The 20,993-nt window shown below is 40.6% G+C and overlaps 1 long non-coding RNA gene across 1 annotated transcript; it reads left to right on the top strand.

Moving 5' to 3' along the window:
* The first annotated feature begins 11,109 nt into the window (after positions 1 to 11,109).
* On the top strand, positions 11,110 to 20,500 carry LOC125336009. Its single transcript, XR_007207627.1, has 2 exons — positions 11,110 to 11,574; positions 20,093 to 20,500. It is a non-coding gene; the product is annotated as an uncharacterized LOC125336009 (long non-coding RNA).
* Positions 20,501 to 20,993: the final 493 nt, after the last annotated feature.

Here is a 20,993-nt window from a genome sequence, read left to right as displayed (position 1 = left end):
TTTTTGCCTCCTTGATTTGTCGAGCTGTCTCTTGACATCATGCAAACTTTTAACTCCACCATATTCAGTTGTAATATTCATTATGCAAGATGTGAGAAATAGTCTCTATTTCTGTTTGTTTTAAATATGCGATTTGCTACTTTTACTAGATCCCCCTTGCACTGAAAAAGACTGGGAAAATCCATGACCTGTTGACAATTATGTCAGCCAGTGTATTACTTGTACTGTGTTCCTCTCAATATCCCACCTGGTGAGATCTTGCATCTGGTCATTCTTCATTTATAACACCATTTCTCTCCTCTGGCCATTGTCATTGCCTTCAGACGATATTTTGCACTTCTGCTTTACTGGATGGAAACCTAAGATCTAAGATCTCTTTAAGTGTTCAAGATGCAAACGCCCTATAGAGTTACACTGAGGCATGGAACTGCTGCTGTTTTGCTGCTTCTCCATTCATAATACTTCCCAATACTTGGTCTACCTTCTGAAAACTGCTCCCTGCTGACCTGTGAGACTCTCCCAGCAGCCCTGGACTTCTGGCCTGGGGGACAGCTGTTGCCTTAGAGGAGCCAGAGGCTATGGCCCTGTTGGTAGTTGGGCAAGGATCTAGGGAGTGGCATTATGAAAAACTCAGGATTTAGAACTTGGTTGAAGACTCATGTTTAGTGGTGGGACCAACCTTTCCATCACATGATTTTCTCCAGAGGAAGGCGTGGGCTGTATTTTTGGACAGACTTTGGCCATGTCAGTAAACTGTCCCTGTTGGGGTCCCTCCCCTGCCGTGTAGCCCTGGGAGAGGGGCCCTGAGGGCACAGACACGGGGTTCCCTGCCCCTGCTCAGCCTCGTTCCCATTGGTTGGTTTGTGTTCCCTGCGCGGGCTGAAGGACCCTTGGTCCCGTGACTGGAACAGTTCCTCGGCAGAGCTCCGGCCATGCGGCTGGAGAAATAAACATCTCTGAAACAGCTAGCAAGAATCAGTCTGTCCATATATATTTCCTTTCCACGGGACTCCTGGTTTGGTATATGCGTGTTGCAGGATCCCCACTGCAACAAATGGTGGAGAATGCGGGCAGAACGATCCCCGATCCCTAAGCGACTGATTTGTGTGAGTAAACCCTGGAAACTTTGGATTCCTCTTCTTGGTTTTGCTTTGCTATTCCATATCTAAACTATGGAGGAACCGTGGGAAGACTCTTGGCTCTCAGAGCCGCATATGGACATTTATCTTAAACTTAAAATGATTCTTGAACAACGATTTGTAAATTTTAGCTTGATTCAAGCTCAAAAAGAACTGAAACACTTCCTGGCATGGTTGTTTAAGAACTTTTTCTATGTTTCTTGGGATTTAATTATTACCAAGGGCTTTTGGAAAACCGTTTGGACACAGTTAATACTGGAGTCAAGATATATGCCGATGGAAGAATATTTTCGTGAATATTATTTAGTTACCGAGACTGTTGAGCAGTGTCAGCTGTGTCCTGGTGAAGGGAAGCCTGGCGCAGGGACCGTGCGGCCCAGGCCACGTGCACCGAGCGCTCTGAGAGCAGCAGCGAGGCAGTTCCCGCGCGCGGGCGGAGCCACGCGAGCCGCAGTGTCGGTGGCGGAGCGAGGCGCGGCGGGACCCGGCGGTGCCTGCCCGGTCCTGTGCAGTGCGTGGTGGAGCGAGCCCCGGGAACGCCCGGCCGAGAGGGGCGGCGTGCGGGCGGCGGCTGGCGGCGGTGGAACGGAGCCGCGCCCAGCCGAGACGCGCGCTGGAGCAGGGCGCGGGGGAGTCGTCGCTCGGGGGCCCGGCCGAGACGTGGGTGCAGCGCCCGGCAGCGGCAGCGAAGCTGCGACCAGAGGAGGCGACGCACGGAGAACTGAGCGGCGTGGCCCGGCCCGGCCCGCGCAGCCCCGAACGCGACCCCGGGAAGAGCGCGCAGGCACCAGCAGCCCCGAGAATTCCAACACGGGAGCGACCGAAGGAGAGAGCAAAGACGCAGCGAGACAGAAAACAGCAGCCACTCGGAAAAAGGAAAAGATCATAGCAACTAAGACCTTAGGGATAGTAAAATGGTATAATGTTAAGCAAAATTATGGTTTTATAACAAGGTATGACAACCAGCAAGACATATTTGTGCATAGAACTGCTATTAAAAAGAATAACCCTGAAAAATGCATCCCAAGCTTGGGAGATGGAGAAGTGGTGGAATTTAATATTGTACTAGGGAGAAAAGGGTTACAAGCATCGCAGGTCACTGGGCCTGATGGTGTTCCTGTAAAAGGCAGTATATATGCAAAAAATCGTAGTCATGTTAGACAGTATCTCCATTGTAAGCCCCCCCTACAGTTTCCCTTTCCTAATCCCACCTTTCCCTTTTACCCTATGTCCTATTACCCCCAGTGTATTCCCAATCCGTTTTTTCATCCATGGTTTCCCTCACAAAACCATGCTTTTGCCAATTGTTTCCCCAAAAATCCCTTTCCAATGCCGAGTGGGGGATGAAAAGGGGGAGGGAAGAAGTTAAACCCTCTCCTGCCTCAGTTTCCCCACAAAGCATGCTCAGAGAATTCTGTCTCCCTTCTGTCAGCCCTAAGATGTTCCACAGAATCTGTTTGGACATTTAAAGACTCAGGAGGGTGGCTTGTTTTGTTTTGAAACTGTTCTTGTTATGTTTATCCAGTTGTTTTCATTCTCCTTTTATTAAAATAAAACGGGTGAGGTGTTGGGGTCCCTCCCCTGCCGTGTAGCCCTGGGAGAGGGGCCCTGAGGGCACAGACACGGGGTTCCCTGCCCCTGCTCAGCCTCGTTCCCATTGGTTGGTTTGTGTTCCCTGCGCGGGCTGAAGGACCCTTGGTCCCGTGACTGGAACAGTTCCTCGGCAGAGCTCCGGCCATGCGGCTGGAGAAATAAACATCTCTGAAACAGCTAGCAAGAATCAGTCTGTCCATATATATTTCCTTTCCACGGGACTCCTGGTTTGGTATATGCGTGTTGCAGGATCCCCACTGCAACATGTCCCCATCTTTACTAGCACACTTAGACTGACAGCAGTCTAACCCACATGGCAGTGCTATCCCAGACTTGCTGTTGCAGTTTTAAATGTAAACATTTTGCGTTGGAGACATATTTAATGATCTATACCCTAGTTATACTAGTTGAAGTACTGTTGAGCACAGTGTGATGCTTATTATTTTAATCATATTAAAGCCCATTAGGGAACTAAATTGTGTGCAGTCCTTGTGGGCTTTTTATCTCTTAGGTTCAGTTTCCCCATCCCCTCTAGGAGGGTGAAAGGTTTTAATGAAGCAGCCTGTGCAGATAGCACTGGCAGCTAGCAGCATGCTACTGCTCCCTTTCAGGGCAAGAGCTATGAGGCAATCTGCTTGTTTGTTTTTTTTTTTTTTCTTTTTCAGTTGAGGAAACATGTTTATAGAGCTTATAATCTGCTTGCAGGACTCATGGACATGAAAAAGTAGCTGTCTTGAAATTTGAGGATCTAATCAAATTCCCTTTAGAAAGCACTTAAAGCTCTGAAGAACAGACATGCAGAACCAATTGAGAGCTGAAATTAAGAAATGAGGTGCACAAATGAAACATAGTGGAGCCATGTTGTTTCATTTAATCATGGCCTTATAGTTTATTATGCATTTCAAAATCATCATTGCTATTTAACACATTATCATTGCTGTGTTCTCTAACTAAAAAATAAAAAAAAGAAATGGCACATTTTGGTCTATTTTGCTTTTGCCATTGGGCTTTGACTTGAGCAAGAGTAATATGAAAGCATGGGTTTGGCAGAAGGGAACTGAGAGCATACCAACTTGAAAGAACTGTCTTAAGGAGTTCAATGAGGAATCTACAAAAGTAATAATTATTGTCCTTGACTATCAGGGAAAGTGTTAAACAAATACAAAAGAAAAAAAAGGGCAAAGAGAAGAATAAGGTTTGATGTTGTATACAGTTTCAACAATATTTTAATTTTTTGAATACCAGATGTTAGGGTTTATGCTTGGCTCAGATGCTTTTCTTCAGTGCTCTGATGAAGACATCTAAACAGAAGCATGGCAGTGATCCAAAAAGGTATGTAAATCAGCCATGACGAAGTAAAGCTTGTTGCTGTTTCCAAAACAGGTAACATTTTTCAGGCTTTTAATATTCCTAACTCCTTTTTTCTTCTTTACATGCCTTTGGCTTTAATTTTTATGAATTTGACCATGGGCAGGAAGGTACTGAAAGTCCACACCTGGTGGTGGGAATTTCAGCAGTCAGACCCAGAACTAGCTATGGAAAATAGGGCTGACGCCATCCGTCGCTTGGCACCATTTGCTCTCTGCTTCAGATTCACTCACCTTTTAGATGAAGCCAGGGAAGAACTAGCAAGAGTTTGGCTCAGCGTGTGTGATATAAATTAAGCACTAATTTGGAAAAAAAAAAAAAATAGCAAAAGTATTTCCACTGGAAATCAAAAGATGCTTTGGATCAGTGTTCTGGTTTCAGTTTCTACAGTAGCTTTAGGGAAAAATTAGGTGGAATAAAATCTAATAGCTTTCTTGACAGCTGTAACTATCTATCTTGACAGTGAATAAGATTACTGTTCGTTTAAATCTGAATTTTTGTTGAAATGTATATGAGCAACCTGACATGGCAGGAAAACATAACAGTAAATGATCAGGGAGAGTTTGATGCACTTTCAACAGGAAACCAAAATTACTATTTTACTTTGCTGTCACCTTAGAATGCCTCTCTTCCCTGTGACAATCCTTTTTCTCTTTCATAAAGGCTTAATAATGATCCACCCAAGGCAGCAGAAGACTTTCCAACAGTTTTAAAAACCAGAGTACCTTAATTTCTCCATGACTGTCATTATGAAAATGGGACACTTATGAAATTGGGGCACCTGGTGACCTTTCCAAAGATTTATACTGAAAATAATAATGTTAAAAGCAGATAGACAATCTAAATGAATCACATTTTTATAAAGCTAAAGCTGTTCCTGTGTAAGTAGGAATGGAATTTGGAGACTTATTACATATACATTTGCATTCAGCCTGTACTAGACTTTTCTCCAGTGTGTCAAAGACACGGAGTGAAGGCAAAGGGATCTGAGGGAATCAATAAGTAAAGTGTATGCACACCTAATTTATTAGAAATCTGAACTGTTGTAGGAGTCCTCAATAAATATACAGTTTGAACTCTGTCTGCAGTGCTGTGCTGTTCATCAGCCAGGCAGGGGATATCACTATTTATTCAACTGCCTGAGTGGAGAGGGCCACTTTGAAGACAAAAAAGCTTTTTCACCTTAGAAATATGAGGGAAAAGAATGTGGAAAATTATTCAGTAGCAGAGAAAAGCATCCAAAGAACCCCTGGTAGCTTTAGGGAAGGAGAGATTAATATATTATCTATATATCTTTTGATGTTTTTGTACATTTCTGTTATAAGTAGAAAGAGCTTACTACTTTTGCAACATTATAGACAGATTGTCTGTGGTGTGTACACCTGCATGTGCCCCTGATAAAGCTGCAATGTAAACAGCACTGACACCAGCCACCTTCTCAGAAAATAATGTGCTTAGTTATTAAAGCAGCTTGGGGTTCCCAGGTTATGCCAGAGGACTAAGAAGACTGGCTAGGGTTGGATTTGACGACTGTTTTGGCCTCATTTCAGGTTTTCCGCAGCAGGACTTTGTACTGACTCCAGGGCATGTGGGAGAGAATGAGAAGAGTAAGCCTGCCTCTCTGGATGTGTAAGGCAGCTGTAGAGCTCAACACTCATTTTCTTGCACTTTTAAGACATGTCTGCATAGTAGTGTGAAATCTGAGCATGGCTGCTGGTGGTCCTGAGTAAAATTCAAGCTCCTTTCTACTATGCGTCATAGAGTTTTCACACAGGCACTTGAAGTGTCAGTTTGGTTTCCACAATCCCAAGTGCTCCTATGATTTTTTTCTGATGGTACTGGACCACTTGATAATATTCTTTATTGATGAATACCATGCATTTTCTGTAATAATTTCATTGTTATCCCCAAATTATTCCTGACATAGTTATTCCTATCTTATGAGGCACTAAAAAGAAAATTCTGTCTTTAAACTTTACTCTCTACCATATTTGAAGAATTTTGTCATTCAGCATTTATATCTTCTACAAGGTAAAAACAAAACTTAAATGGGAGGGAGGAAAAAAAGGAATTACTGCTTTCTTGTATGTGTCACAGTTTGGGGATCTTACCAGGGAACTGGAGTGCTCTTGATGTATGAGCTCCTCTCTTGCCTTTGCTCTGTTAGAACATTTGGCACCAACAATGAAACTGGGATCTAGTGTACACAATGTTAAGAAAAATCGCCTTTTCAAAGCTGAGTTCAGAAATATGAGTCGTTCCAGCCTGATAATGGAGGGGTTTTATTGTTTGCTTAATTTAGAGACAAAGTATGGAACAAACCATAGCAGCTTAAGCCTGTATGTTTTCAATATCACTGTAGCATGATGCTGTTACATAAACCATAGCGGCTGTGGTGGGACATTGCAAGGGAGAATTAATCATGCAACCTGTGAAAACAAAGCTGTGTTTCACAGCTACTTATTGTCTTTTGTTCAGTATGTAGTACTGAGAACAAGTATGTTGCAAGAGTAGTTGTTCTCTGATATTTACAAAAAAAAATTCTGGAGTGCTGTGTCTAACTACGATTTTGAGGCTGTCTGTAAGTGTTAATAAGGTCCATTTTCTGCCACTGTCTGTCAGTGTTTGTTGGCAGAGCTTAGCACCTGGAGTTAGGAGCAGTGAATACTAACTCAGGAGCTACTTACAGCTGTTTGCACCTTGACTTTGACAGTGTCCCTGTCAGAGGGTAGAAACAGCCTTTTTCTCCCTCCCTCTTTTTGCAGTTGGCTACCACATTTGCAAGATCCATATTAATTTAGATCTCCAAAGGAGAATCAATTTTGCATGTTTTGACATGAGAAAATTTATCTCATTGCCTTTTGTCTGACCCCGCTTTTATTTTAGTTCTTATTTAAATTCACACAGAGTCTTTATCACAAAGGTTATCCTAACATTCATCTTTTGTATTTATCACTGGAACAACTTGTTCTTGTCTATTGTATGAATATAGCACTCAGATCTCCTTGAAGATCTCCTTCTACAACATAGTCCTTAACAACAAAAAATAATGATTTCAATAGTGTTCCTTCAAAACAAAAATAATCACACACACACAAAAAAACCCCAAATCCTTACCGTTCAACAGAGATGAGGTCACAACCAGGAATAGCTTAAGAAAGAGACTGAACCAGCCTTGCTAAATCTGCTAAGTGTTATGATAAAAAATCTCATGGAATCCTGGTGTATTTTCCAAATATGGTGACTAGTGCAGTGTAGAAAACAGCACCATAAAGGATGTAGGCTGTCCCATGTTAATGGCAGCTAATGATAACAAATCCTCAAATGGCAGATCTCCTGTTGAGGCTGTGGATGAGAAGGAGCTTAGCTTCACTTAATGACTTTAAGTGAAATAATTCAAAAGTTACATATGAGTTTTTATTAAGCTTTGGAATCAATGTAAAAGAAGAAATATTACCTATTACACATTACTGAAACTGGTCAAAGAGGATAGAAGGCATCTTTGAAGATACTGAGAAATACTGGAGTATCTTTTTCCTGTTCAATGGATATATGTAATAGTTAAGGAATGAATGAAAATGTGTAAGCTGAGATGGCCATTTCCACACTCCAGCCTGTACTGTTAAGGTGCTCAAGTTTTCAGACAATTCACTTAATTCTGTGCTAAGTCACTTTGAAGTCTGTAAAAGACACGTCCAGAGGAAATAGGGGAACCTGCCCTGCAGAGGTAACTATTTTTCTCCATCGACTGTAGAGGGAGCCTAGAAACTAACTTTGACTTGATGACTGACAGGCTTGGTAAGGTGGAGGTGCAATCCCTCTGGCTGTGTTTACAGCCATGCACCACTGCAACAGTCAGAGCTGGATGCATGCTCTAATGGAAGGGACCACCTATGACTTCGTGCATTTTTTCTTCCTTCCTGTGTCTTCAGTAGTTTTACACAGCAAACATCCATCTTCACATTTCTTTTTACTGTCAGTGCATGACCATTGTATTCCAGCCAACTCCTAAATGATTCTGCTTAATTAGGATATTCTTAACAAGAAAAAATGAAAAGGTACATGAAGCTCTCAGAGGCCTAAATGCCTGGTCTTAGGAGTAGGTAAAGAAGCTTGTAATATATAAACACAAGATTTCTTCTCCCTTTTCGTTTTTGAAAACAAAGATAAAAAAGCAAAATAAGGAAAAGAATTTTTTTTTATTTAATGTGTACCTAATTTTTCTCTATTATTGTGTATTTTGAATTATGATTTTTTGTTCAAAAATATTCCTGTGTCCTGTCTGCAAAATATCATGCAAGTACAAGAATGAAATAGCAGATGTTAATCTTGCAGACATGTTCATCAAAACACACAGAAAACAAGACAATTTATCCTTCAAGCTGTGCACTTGATAGCTCCTTAAAAAATAAGGCATTCATCTGTATCAGAACATTTTAGCAGACTACACAGTTTGATGTATTTTACTGCTTAAAATTGATTCTTAACCTCCTGACATTTCACTGTTTGGATCTAACACGGCACAAGAATGCACAAGAATGGAACCAGGCAACAGTGATTAACAGATCGTATCTTCTCTAGTCTGCAAGCCTCCTCGAGGCCGTTATTGTGAGGCACTCTTTAAGAACGTGAAAGGTGGTCACCCAAGGTACCGTTGCAGAATGAAACTTTCATTGATGAAGGATGGGGTAGAATTGATTCATTCCCATTATTTCAAAATTTCTTCCACTCCAGAATGGAAAAAAAAAGCTTCCAGAAATTCCCTGTAAATTCTACAATTATTCGTGAGCCAATAAGCAACACATCATTTTGAGAAGTGAAAACAAAATGTTTCAGTTTCTCCCCAGGTCCAGGGAGCAAAATCACCTCTGGCTTTTTCCATGATGTGTCTCTTTGTTGCTCAGCCCTGGCTCCTCTTCCAAATAAGACTCCTACTGCTGGCTCCTGTAGGTCTCAGAGCAGCTCCTTCATCAACTGCAGTACAGACTGACATCTTGTGCAACCAGGACAGTAGTCTAGTCTACAACAGCCTTTAAAAATAAAGCATTAGTGATTAAGAGTCTTTTCTGCTTTAAATGCAGAAAACAAAATATGTACACACATCCAAGCTGGCACAGTTTCTCACTTCTCTGTCTCACCACCCCCAAGATTCCTTCACTCCCTGCACCAGCTATCACCCTCCTAGTAAAGCATCCAGAGACCTCAGTCTTTGGTTTGAAGCTCTAGTCACAGCGTTTGCCTGCACTCTGCTCCCCTTGGCTGGCAGTCACTAAAGAGTCAATTTCCAGCTGTGGACTGTCAGTGTTATCTCCAAGAGAGCACCATGTCCTGTCTGTTTCCAGGCAGGCGTATCTAGATGGGTACGAGTGCACTCGGGTCAGCATGGAATTTTCACTCTCCTGGCCCAGAGAAGACAGGAATCACATCTAATGCCAAGCAGATATTAACATAAGGCAAACATACTACCTGCACTGCTCCATTCTTTACAGCTAGTATATGTTTAAAAATGGTGTTATTTTAATACAAACAAAAACCAAAAATACTTTCAAAGGGTGATTCTTTAATCTTTTACCAGAGTTGATTTTTTTCATCAAAGCACATCAGATTTTTATAATTTAGTCTTAAAAAAACCAAAACAAAACTGAAACCAATGGCCACAACAGAACCAGAGCCCCACTAAAGCACCGAATAAACCACAGCCTCTGAAAATCTCAGAACAGACCCTCCCTTGTTACCTCGTGCTGGAAGATGGGAAGGGCCATATTTGTTCCTGAAAACATTTCAGGGAGAACTGTGGCTATGCCCATGGCACATCTGGCTGCTAAACAGGTGAGGGGGAGGGAGGGAAGGACCATGTGGTTCCACAGCACTGAGGAAGGATTGCTGGATCACAGATCCTCTAAAAACTGCTGGGTGCTTGCCCACTGACTATTCCAACAAATGCAGGGATACTGAACTAGAAATGTAACTCTATTTTTGATATTATGAGGGAGGAAAATCCAGTCTTTTTGACTCCAAGCATCTAGATTTGGCCTTTTCCAGGAAATTGCCTGCAAAACATTTGATTGAAGAAACCTTAATATGAACAGGCATCCAGTTGTATGCATCCACTACCCCCTTGTAAAACTGCCAAGCTGTTCAGAGGATCATGCCCATAGGATCCCATGGAGAACCTGCCTTGGTCTTGTTTTTCTCCACCCTAATCTCAGCCCTAGAAAAAGTCACTTATCCAGCCCAGCCTTTATAGTTCCAGGTAAGAGGAATCCACTTGGTTTCAGCCATAGTTTCAGCAACTCTTTGTAGGATACTTGCTCTGGGATCTTGCCTCTGATGCTATTTTTTACCCCAAGAGTTTGCACATTCTGATTCTCAGTGCATTCAGGCAGGATAATATAGCACAGACCAAGGAAAGGGAAGCCAGATAACCTTTATTACACAGAGGCACATCCTGAAAAGAGAAAAACAGTGGTTCAGAGGTAAGCAAATCTGAGCAGTGCCTAGAAATCAGCCATGCCATGATTAAATCATAGCTCTAATGTTATGTATATTTATTTTCAAAGAAATTCAAATGGGTCTTTTTGCATGCATAGTTGGAGACCTTGAAAGAATTTTGTTTCTCAGTCCTCATCACTCTTAATTGCTGCCTTTTCAGGGCAGTACACAAAGTCACCAGTCACCTTTCAAAGGTTTGACAGGTGTGTCTTATCACATCAGTTAAATCAATGCAAGAAAACCCTTGGCTAGGAAACCTGCAACCAAGTAGCAGGTCAGCAGTTAACTTCTTCCCTGCCTCTCTGGCCTCATGTTCACCTCTAACAATAAGCCCAGTAATATACTAATTAAGCATAAAATATTTATAAAGGCAAAAATAAGAACAGAGGAAGAAGTGAAAACCAACCATCAGAAAATTGTGCTGGCATTTTGTTCTTCACAGCTGATTTTCATCTAGGAGATTGCTCAGTCACCCTTACAGCACAGGCACTGCAGCATTGCGTAATGAAAAGCTGGCTGTAGGGTGACTTTTAGTGTTCCCTGTCTGTGCTCTGCTCCACTCTTTCTGTGCATCTCAGGAAACAGGACTGTATATGCTTTATAAGGAATGATGTTCAGCTGTTTAAAGGAGAACAATCTCATCCTTTATTGCTTCCCCTATGTAAGTAAAGAATATCCTTGGCTCTCTGCTGCGGTTTGTACCATGGCTGAGCTTAGGCAGCCTTTTTAGAGTCAGGGAGAGAATGCACAGCATGCTTTGCGCAGCAGACTTGAGCATCTCCTGCCCGAGTGGATACTACATTAGGAAGCCCTGCAGCTGGAGAAGAATAACCAGGACAGTGTGGTCCCGACAATGCTGTGCAGGGACTGGTCACAAGGAGGAGAACACCAGCTAGTGCCCCCTTTCAGCAGCTTTTGTGATCTACTTGTCTGCAGTCTAGGACGACGACTGCAAAGTGCGAGTGTTCATGAAAAACACCAGGTACGTACAACGTGGCAGCTGGTTAGGGGTGGATAATCCATTTGGATCTCAGGGTCCAGCGCTTCACTAACTTACAGGAAAGCTATCTACACTGTAGATGTAAAGTTATGTCAAACAGTCCTGCCCTCTGCACTGGCATCTTTTAAACCACCTATTAAGACGCTCTAAATTTTGGCCAGAACTCATTTTGATGCCAGCCTGAGGGCCAGGGAATGGGAAGGAAGGCTTATATCCAGAAGCCAGGAGCTTGAAAATAGAGTTAATTATTTTTAAGCATCATGATCATTATAGCTTTTCCCTTTGAGACATCTGTGAGAGAGATAATTTATACTGGATAACTTTCTAGTTGTTTTTGGAAATGGAGGCATCATATGTCAGAGCTGATTTTCTGATAAGTTTCTGCTTTGGCTGACTTTTTCAAAGTTTCTGCTTCCCATTTGTTGGGATTCTTTTTTGTGATGAACTGAAATTTAGTTCAGCTACATTCAGGGACTGATCCCTATATTGGTATTTAATGAAAACCGGTCTTGGTCCCCAATATTTCTTTTCTCAGATATAAAATCAAGGCAAGAGAACTGCACAGATATATTTGCTTTTAGGGCTGCAATCTGGATTTTAATACAAAAAAATACTACATGACCATTCCTCACTCCCCCAGATGATTCTGCAATTTGTGCTTTAGGTTGTGAACAGCTGCACTGTTATTGCCTCCCTTTCCCCCCTTTTGGTACTACTGATGATACAGGAGGTTTTACTTAACAGAGAATTAAGTGTTTGCAATCAAGTTTCTCAGAAGTACTAATGACACCAGTAGTCCTTGAGCATGTGCTTAAGTACATAGCTGATTGTTTAAAAATTGGTAAAATAGGTACTACAAGCCAAATTTTCTCCATTTCTTAGTTTTACAAAGCAATCTGGTCTATTCCTCATTCTGTCAAACAAAATGTGGTGTAATACCAGAGATGGAATCTGCCTGCAAGCAAAAATAGCAATGAAAGCTACAGCCCAGAGCATCAAGGGAAAGGTTCAGTCCAAAGCATCTTGGCTTAGTATTGCAAAAATAAAAAGAACAATAAGACAAGATCTTCTTACATTTAAGGAACAGTACAGTTCAGATTGTGCTTTAGAACACTGTATCAGTTCCTATTGTATTATGTAATGCTACAGCATCTAACTTAATTCAGCACAAATCCTCATATGATATTTCACATTTTAGTCAAAAGGTTAGAATAAGATTTTAGCTCCCATTTTCCAAAATGAGCTGGAAAAAATGAGTGGGCAAAATATTCTGGCTAATCCCAGAGATATTTTTTTTTTCAATTTGTTAATGTTTTCAGATACATGTTTCTCATCTCTGTAAGGGTGAAATAGGTGGAATTTGAGCACAAGAGATAAAAGATCCAGGAGCTAAACATACCATGTGGTACTAATGGTTGGCAGCTAGCCTTGCCAGCTCAGATCTGGTATGATTTGAAGGATATAGCAAGGAGTCCTCTTCAGTGTTGATGTTTGTTTCTTAAATTTTGGGGCAATTTCTTTCTGTGCTGAGAAAGTAGGTTCCATTTTCAATATCGAGTACTAAAGACCAACCCTTTCATTATTCTCTATCCATAAAGAAAAATCGTCTTCAAATTTTTCAGGGCACAATGACTATAATTCCCTGATCTAGCAGATGAGTTAGACCTTCCTGAAACCTGAGAAATTTTGTTTTAGACAGATGAGGTGCTGAATTTTCTTTCTCTGCTGAGAATCTTTTGACAGTACTAATCCCCAGCTGCAACAGTAAATACACCGAGCTTTAAGGATTACTAAATTAGATACAAATCCACAGGGGATTTCCTATTACCTTCATAAATGTAAATATCTCCTGCTGATTAAATGTCCTGTAAACATTCTTAGACAGTTATTCATGCAGCTTGATTGTACAGTAGGACTAAAGAAAAACACTACTTAGCTGAATAAAATATTCTGGAAACATTTTTAAAGTAGTAAACTGGCTAGAAGGGCTACCACACTTTTAGCACTGAGACAAAAAGAACAGCTGGGTGCTGTTGGAGGGGCTGTGCATCTGTCCTGTTCATGCTTCCACCATCCAACAGTACTGTAGCTTAAGTTAGCTCTATCTTGTCCACACTCCCACCAGATATTTGTACCTAGATAGTAGGGTAAAATAGCACTATTGTTCCATTTCTGTACAACTTAAAAGAATGGGAGAAATATAGTAAATGATTCCATCTTAAGTACATAGAAATAGATTGATTTGAATGGATATGTGTAAAATACTGAATACATACTTTTATGTGGAATTACTGTCACATTTTATTTTACTATCAAATTTTCCTATAAAAGTTAAAATAGAATTAGTTGTCACTTAAATGCTTATAGCTCTAATGGAAATATTTCTGTTTCTCTTCAGTTTTAAGTGCCTGCTATGGGGCATCTAGATGGGATCTTTAGTTATGCAAAGATAACCAAACATGACAATGCTTTTGAAAATGAAGTCTGTAGTAAATATTTTATGTACAACACATATTCTTTATGCTCGTATTGGTTTTGGAGTTTGCTTTTGGTGGGTTTTTTTTGGTTTTGTGGTTTCATTTGATTTGGGTGGTTTTTTTGGTTGGTTGGTTTTGGTTTTTCGGTTTTTTTCTGGTTGGTTGGTTTTGGTTTTTCTTACAGGTCAAGAATTTCATTAACAGGGAAACAACACCTTTGAGGAATATCAATGATGACATAGCAATTCTAAAACAAATTTGGGAGTTTAACATTTAAATTTTGCTAGGAAAGAAATATTTGGGAGATGGGTGAATCAAACAGTAATGAGTCATCTCCCACATGAGTGGAGCACAAACTCCCGCGTGACAATATTCCCGAGTTTCCTTCACTGACGTGTTCCCACTGAAACACAAAGAGTACACAAGGGACAGATGGATAAATATTCCCTCATCTCAGAACTATTCTGCATCTTCTGCTGAGCCCACAGGATCCAAAAGTCAGTCCCACTAAGCAGAAAGAGGTAGTTCTCCCCTGCCTCCTCCTAACAGGAATCTGTGATATTGATCTCAAACACGGATACCTTTTCAGGAGGTTCATATGATTTTGGAACCCTCTTCAAGTTCCTCCCAATAAGCAGTGGGATGGTGCAGCTCAAATTGCATTTTTCTGGTCTTTCTTCTTCAGTTTCTATTTTCTCCTTGTCCTCAAGGTACCCTCAGGGTGCCATCCTTTGAGACTTTAGCTAAATATTTGTATAGGTGAGGGTACTTTGTTCTTTTATGATTCATGAAGGTGTACTGGCCCATTAGCATCAGCAAGAATAAAATACACTTTTCCTTTCATTTAAATAAATCTCTTGCATCGGTATGACTGCATCAGTCTGACAGTCTTAACGCTGATGTACCTTCCTTTAAGTACGTACCAAATCAAAGCCAAAGGACAAAATGTCCAGTAAACAGAGAACTCTATAATTCTTTTAACTGCTGAAAAGAAAATGAAACAGGCTGAGATTACACAAGGTGTTGACATATTTAGATTGACATTTTTAGATTCTGTAAGGCACCTAAAATGTTAGACTATGCTAAATCATTTAGGAGAATGAATGATATAAAAGAAGTATGCCTTTCGTTCAAAGGATGATGGTATGTCTCTACCTATAATTATAAGGAGTAAATCACTGTAAAGGGACATTTTGAAAAATTAGATCCTTCTAGCCTTTGGAATACAACTTTAAAATAATTTTCTTATATTATTATACAACTTTCTGATATTCAAATACTGAGAAAATTGGAAACATAAAGGGAACATGGTTGGGGGGTATTCTGATTTGCTCAGAAAAGTGGAAATTTCAGCACCAGCTGAAGTGTACTACCAAAGCCAAGAAAATTAATAAGACTGCAGGACAAGCAGAATAATAGGTGCTATCCTGGGAAAAAATTCCTCTGAAAAAACCCAGAGGTAAATATTTAGATTAACATAATTTCTCATGGAATTTTATGATCAAGACATATGACATGATAAAGTGAATGTATGCATGAACTGATGAACTGTTTAGGGACACTGTGAGCAGGACTCAGCTGCCTGAACAGGTGTCTAGAGCTGTATGAAGGGCTGTTCAGTACCCAAAACACAAGGCCAGGGTGCAAAGATATGGCAAAGGACGTACCAGAGATAAATACCCATCTGGGTTGGCAAATAGAAGTTAAGCAAGAGACCATCTAAATTTTCACTGGACACATACAATTAGGCTAACAAACCCTATGTCTGTTACTACTAAATTTTAGTATCAGTGTAACTACTACCAGGACATGGTATCATGCTCTACTTTCAACATCTTATCATGATGGCTACAGGAAACTCAGGAAATATTGTGAGATTTAAAGAAAAATGCAATTGACCATAGGCTGGAGTTTCCATATGGGAAAATTAAGCCTGAGAATACAAAGGTTTCCAATCTAAAAGATGAAATTCTGCTGACTGCCACTTAAAGATAGATGCATTCTTAGCAAAAACTGAAATGGGATTTTTCATACAGGTGTCAAGGGTTATAGCCTGGGGGGAGACAAAGAGTTTTGTTAGTTTTCACTTATTACTGGAAAACGGCAATTACATTTGAAGGCTTCCCTAAAAGGGCAGCTCTAGTTCAAACAGAAATTAAGTTTTGGTCCTCATGATGGATGTGAATTGGGTTTTTATTCTGAGTTCATAAGCAGGCTTCACTATACCTTACAAGAAATGCAAATTACAGACCTGGGTTCAAGTTGATAGTGACCTTGAGAAGGGGGAGAAATGGGTCAACCAGAATCTCATGGTGTCCAACAAAGGCAAAAGCAAAGCCCTTCAAATAGAGAGGAATCACCTCACATACCAGCACAGGCTGGGGATCCAGCAGCTGGAAAGAAGCTTTGCAGAAAAGGCCCTGAGGATTCTGGCAGACAGCAAGACAACCTGTGCCAGTAATGCCCCCTCAAGGCAAGAAATGCCAACTGCTTTCTGGTCTTCGTTAGGAGGAGTGTTGCCAACAGGTCTCATCACTGGAGAGGCACACCTGGAAGGCTCAGTTCTGGGCTGCCCAGTACAGCAGTAGAGGGAAGATATGGACATACTGGAGTGAGTAGAATGAAGAGCCACAAAGGTATTAAAGGAATTAGGACATGTGTAGAGACCCAGAGACATGCCACACACAGAAAAATGCACTGCATGGTTTCAGCTGCTTGGCTGCACTTAATGTTGATTTAAATTAACCCTAAAGTTAGACTTTGAAAACATAGGAATGAAATCAGAGACTAACCAAATGCTTAAGCATGTTCCTATGATTCCTTTCAGAGAAATACTTTTTTTTTGAGAATTGTTTGAAAAAGAGAACATACACAAATGGAGGGGTGAGGGGAGCCACAAGCTTTTTTCAGTTGGTCTGCTATTAGCAATTCTGACCTTTCTCTCATATCTGAACTTTCAGAAGATGAAAGGAAAGAACCAGTCCTTGGAAAACTCCAACAAATGTGAAGCATTTTAGAGGGTAGAAGCTATTTGTGGACAGTCCTTTTTATAGATTGATTGAATTATTCTTAGCACAGAGCTAGATTTTCTGGTTTACATAAACAATGATTCATTGTTTTGTGACTTGCAGTTCTGCATGGCTGAATTAAATACTGTTTAGTGGCCAGTCATTGTGAAACTACTTCATACTATACAGGTAAATTAAGGGTAAACTTAACTCACACATAGCAAGAAGAAATGTTGATGACATACTTGATCAACTGACTTCTGGAACAATTTACAGAAAATAATTACATGAATAAATACAACAGGCTAGCAGTATAAAAAATGGCCAAGGAACCAGCCTGCCCACCTCAGGTATCTAACTTGCACCTAGCATTTTTCCAGTCTGGTGCTGCAGTCTCTTCCAGTCCTTTTTTATCTTTGTGTGAAGAGGTGGCTGGGGCTTCCAGAGGTATAAGTGGGCTGACATAGATGCCTCTGCTGAGGAGATGAGACCTTCAGAGATGCTTATTTCTCCCTTGTGCCAAAGGAACTGAAGCATTTCAGAGGGTTCCTTCCATCTGAGTTCAAAATTTCTGTCCCTGCTACGTGCCAAAGTGACATAAAGTTTTATTGATGTTTTATCACCATGGAGTGGATCCCATATTCAGATTCCTATTTTGTCTTAAAAAATAGCTTTTTAACTTTCATTTTTTGAAAGTTTGTCTGCAATTACTCATCCAGGAAAGCAATGACTCTCGCTTCCTGAAAGTCTTTTCATCCAGTGTCAAAGTAAAGTACTCAAGGACTCCATACTTCCCGAGATGTCTCTGCTGTAACCTCCAGTAGGTTCTCAGCTCATTTACACAGCCACCAGTATTGCCATCCTTGCACACTGAGAACTGGATTTAAACTGCAAAACCTTTTTGCATTACCACCAATAGGATCAGTCTCATACTACTCACCTAAGACAAATGTTAATTAACTGTTTGGAGGTCAAACCCCAAAACGTTGGTAATTCCAGTTACAAGTCATTTGCTATGCAGCAGAGATATATGCTCATTGTGCCTGGACACAGCTGTTTAATTTAAAATTAACTATCTGCTCAGTCAGGGAGAAGTTATTTTCATTGGTGCTTTTTGAGAAAGGGAGGGAGAACATAAAACCACTGAGATGTTTCACATGTTGGGAGGAGAAGAGAACTGCATTATGAATGAAGCAAAGTAATCAACCCAGCTGTCCTTTCCCCATCAGCTTCAGCCTCTGTCATATAAATTAGGGATGCCCAACTGCTTGGATAAAATAAAAATGTGCCCAAAAATTTCATTATATTTCAGATTGCCTAATTCAGAAATTTAAGGAAAAAGAGTCTTTGATTTAGATCGATTTTTTTAGTTCTGTGAATTTTCTTCAGGTTGTATAATTATGTGGGAAGCATATTTTTAGACCTTCCTGTGGTGGGGAGTCCTCACCTGGATGAATCCATCTACAAATATGTGAGTACTTACCAGATTATTCTGCAGGTTGCCCTTTGTATTGTGGAGGCTGTGGGAGCAGAAGAAGCTGAAGTTAAGAGAAGGAAATCCGAAAACAGAAAGAATTTTGAAGACACATTCATGTATTGATGGGGTTTTTTCACTCCCTTGATAATTTTGTGCATCCCTGAAATAAGGGGAAGAGATGTACTCTGAAACACGGTTTGCTGCTGCCCTCGGTCTCTGCCTTTGGTCTCTGCCTTTGGCAGAAAGTCTTGGTTTCATTGACATGGGATTGTCAACTTTTTGCAATTTAAGGGAAGGGCTCTCTATAAAAAGATTTCCAATTTGCAAAATGCCAAGGAAGTAGAAGGTGTCAAAGGTGTTAAATTGAGTGCACAGGGTTCATTATTTCGGTAATATACTATATGGAATATAAACTGAAACTGTGAATAAATTTTATGCATACACATGGTCTTCACATACCTTATCCTCTCATAAAATGACCTTTTTTATGTAAGATAATACTGGTTGCCACTATAGTTATACAGTTCTACCATTTTGGTTTGGGAGAAAACTGCAAACCCTTTATTTTTAAATATATTTGACATTTACACTCGGCAATCAGGGTGACATGATTCCACAACAACCATGAGAAAAGATTGGATTTATAATTAGGCTGCTGTGTCCTTTTTTATACTTCTCTAAAACAAAAGAACTGACAGGCTGTAGAGGGTTGAGGTTAACGCTGGCCAACAACTAAGCACTGACCAGCAACACACTCACTCTCCCCTAGAGGGATTGGGGACACAATTAGAAAAGCAAAAAACCCTTGAAGCCTGAAATGCTGAGACAGTTGAAGTGATGCAAACAGGGGAAAAAAAAACCAGGTGGTACAAAGACCATCACTCACTGCCTCCTGATGTGCATACCAGACCGATGCTCAGACAGGCTCTGAGAAGCAGCTACCTTGGAAAATCTAGTCTCCCTCCCCAGTTTTTACTGAGTTCACCCCATCTTTTACACATCCCACATGCTATGGACCACATCTTTGGTCAGTTTGGGCCATGTGTCCTGGCCATGCTGCACTCTAGATTCTTGCCAAAGCCCAGCCTGCTCACTGGCAGGACAAAGTGAGAAACAGAGAAAGCTTTGAGAGTGAGCAAGCATTGGTCAGAAACAACTAAAACATCCCTGTGTTATCAATACTGTCTGGGTCCCAAATTCAGAAGAGTACTATAAGGGCTAACGAGAAGAAAGTTAGCTCCCTCCCAGCCACTTATCTAAATTAACACCTGAGTCACACCTGTATTTCTTTAAGTTTTCAGCCACTGTTTCCCTTTCACATGTTAAAGCATTCAAAACAAGTATAAAGTCAGATGGCAGTGTAGAGAGAAAATGGGTTTAGTGTGTTTGATTGCCTCCACTTGTATTGACTAGTTAAGCTCCTGTGCTACTTGTTATTTACCTACACTTGACTTACTTTTTCACCACATGGTGTTATACGTGTTTTTCTAATAACAGAAGATTACTTTTCATGTTCTCTCTTCCCTTCTCGTTGTCAGGAGCATCACATAGGTCACAACTGCAGCAGCTAGAAACTGAGCCTCCTCTGTAAAGAGGCACGGACAGCCGTCTTATTTTTAAGGTTATGTCTATGACAGAAGATAAATTGCACCTCACAGAGACTCTGGAACTTGCCAACTTGGGTCTTGACAACAGTGAAGCCAAGATACCAGGAGGCTAAGGACAGACTACGGGATGTATCAAGATCCCAAAATAAATATTGATGCAGTCTGTATCAAAGTAACTCAGGTATCTTTACAACTGAAAATATTTAAATGTGGTAATTTTTTTTTACCATAGAAAATAAAAAAGCCATTCTGGTTGATGCCCTGTCATAGCTCTTCTGCATGGGAGTCTGAAATGGTGGGCAGATGTAACAGAAATAAATTCTATATGACTGGAAAAAATCTTATCTGAGGTATATAGATAATCAAGGTGTTTGGAGCTTTATCTAGGAAAAATCCAGTTGCATAGAGGATCTAAGAAGACGTTTTCAAGATGTTGTACTCAATGGATGTCTCCAAAATCTTGAAACCAAGCAGAACAGGAATGGTAGGATACATAAAGGTGTGGTTTTACATATTAAAAAATGTGCTTACAATAGAGCCTGTTGTGAAATCCAATATCAAAGGTCCAGAGAACCCAATTAACTTTCCAATTTCTGAGAATTTTCCCAAACAGAACAGGTGCACCATTAGCTTATTACAATGAGAATAATTTCATTTTATTGAGTTCGCTAAAAGACTTTAAATCCAGAGCATATGTGCTGGAACAGCCATCAGTGGCACAGGAAACCCTCACACTCATTGCATGTTTTATTCTAAGGGGTACCCACTAAATTCCACTGCTTTTGCAAATTCAGCTGCTAAGGACACCTTTTCTGGTAAAGGCTTGTTTTGG

This window comes from Corvus hawaiiensis, chromosome 2 (genome assembly GCF_020740725.1).
Source record: "Corvus hawaiiensis isolate bCorHaw1 chromosome 2, bCorHaw1.pri.cur, whole genome shotgun sequence".
NCBI classification, from domain to species: domain Eukaryota; kingdom Metazoa; phylum Chordata; class Aves; order Passeriformes; family Corvidae; genus Corvus; species Corvus hawaiiensis.
Note: the sequence above shows the minus strand (reverse complement) of the source record. Positions and strands in the feature narration are given on the sequence as shown.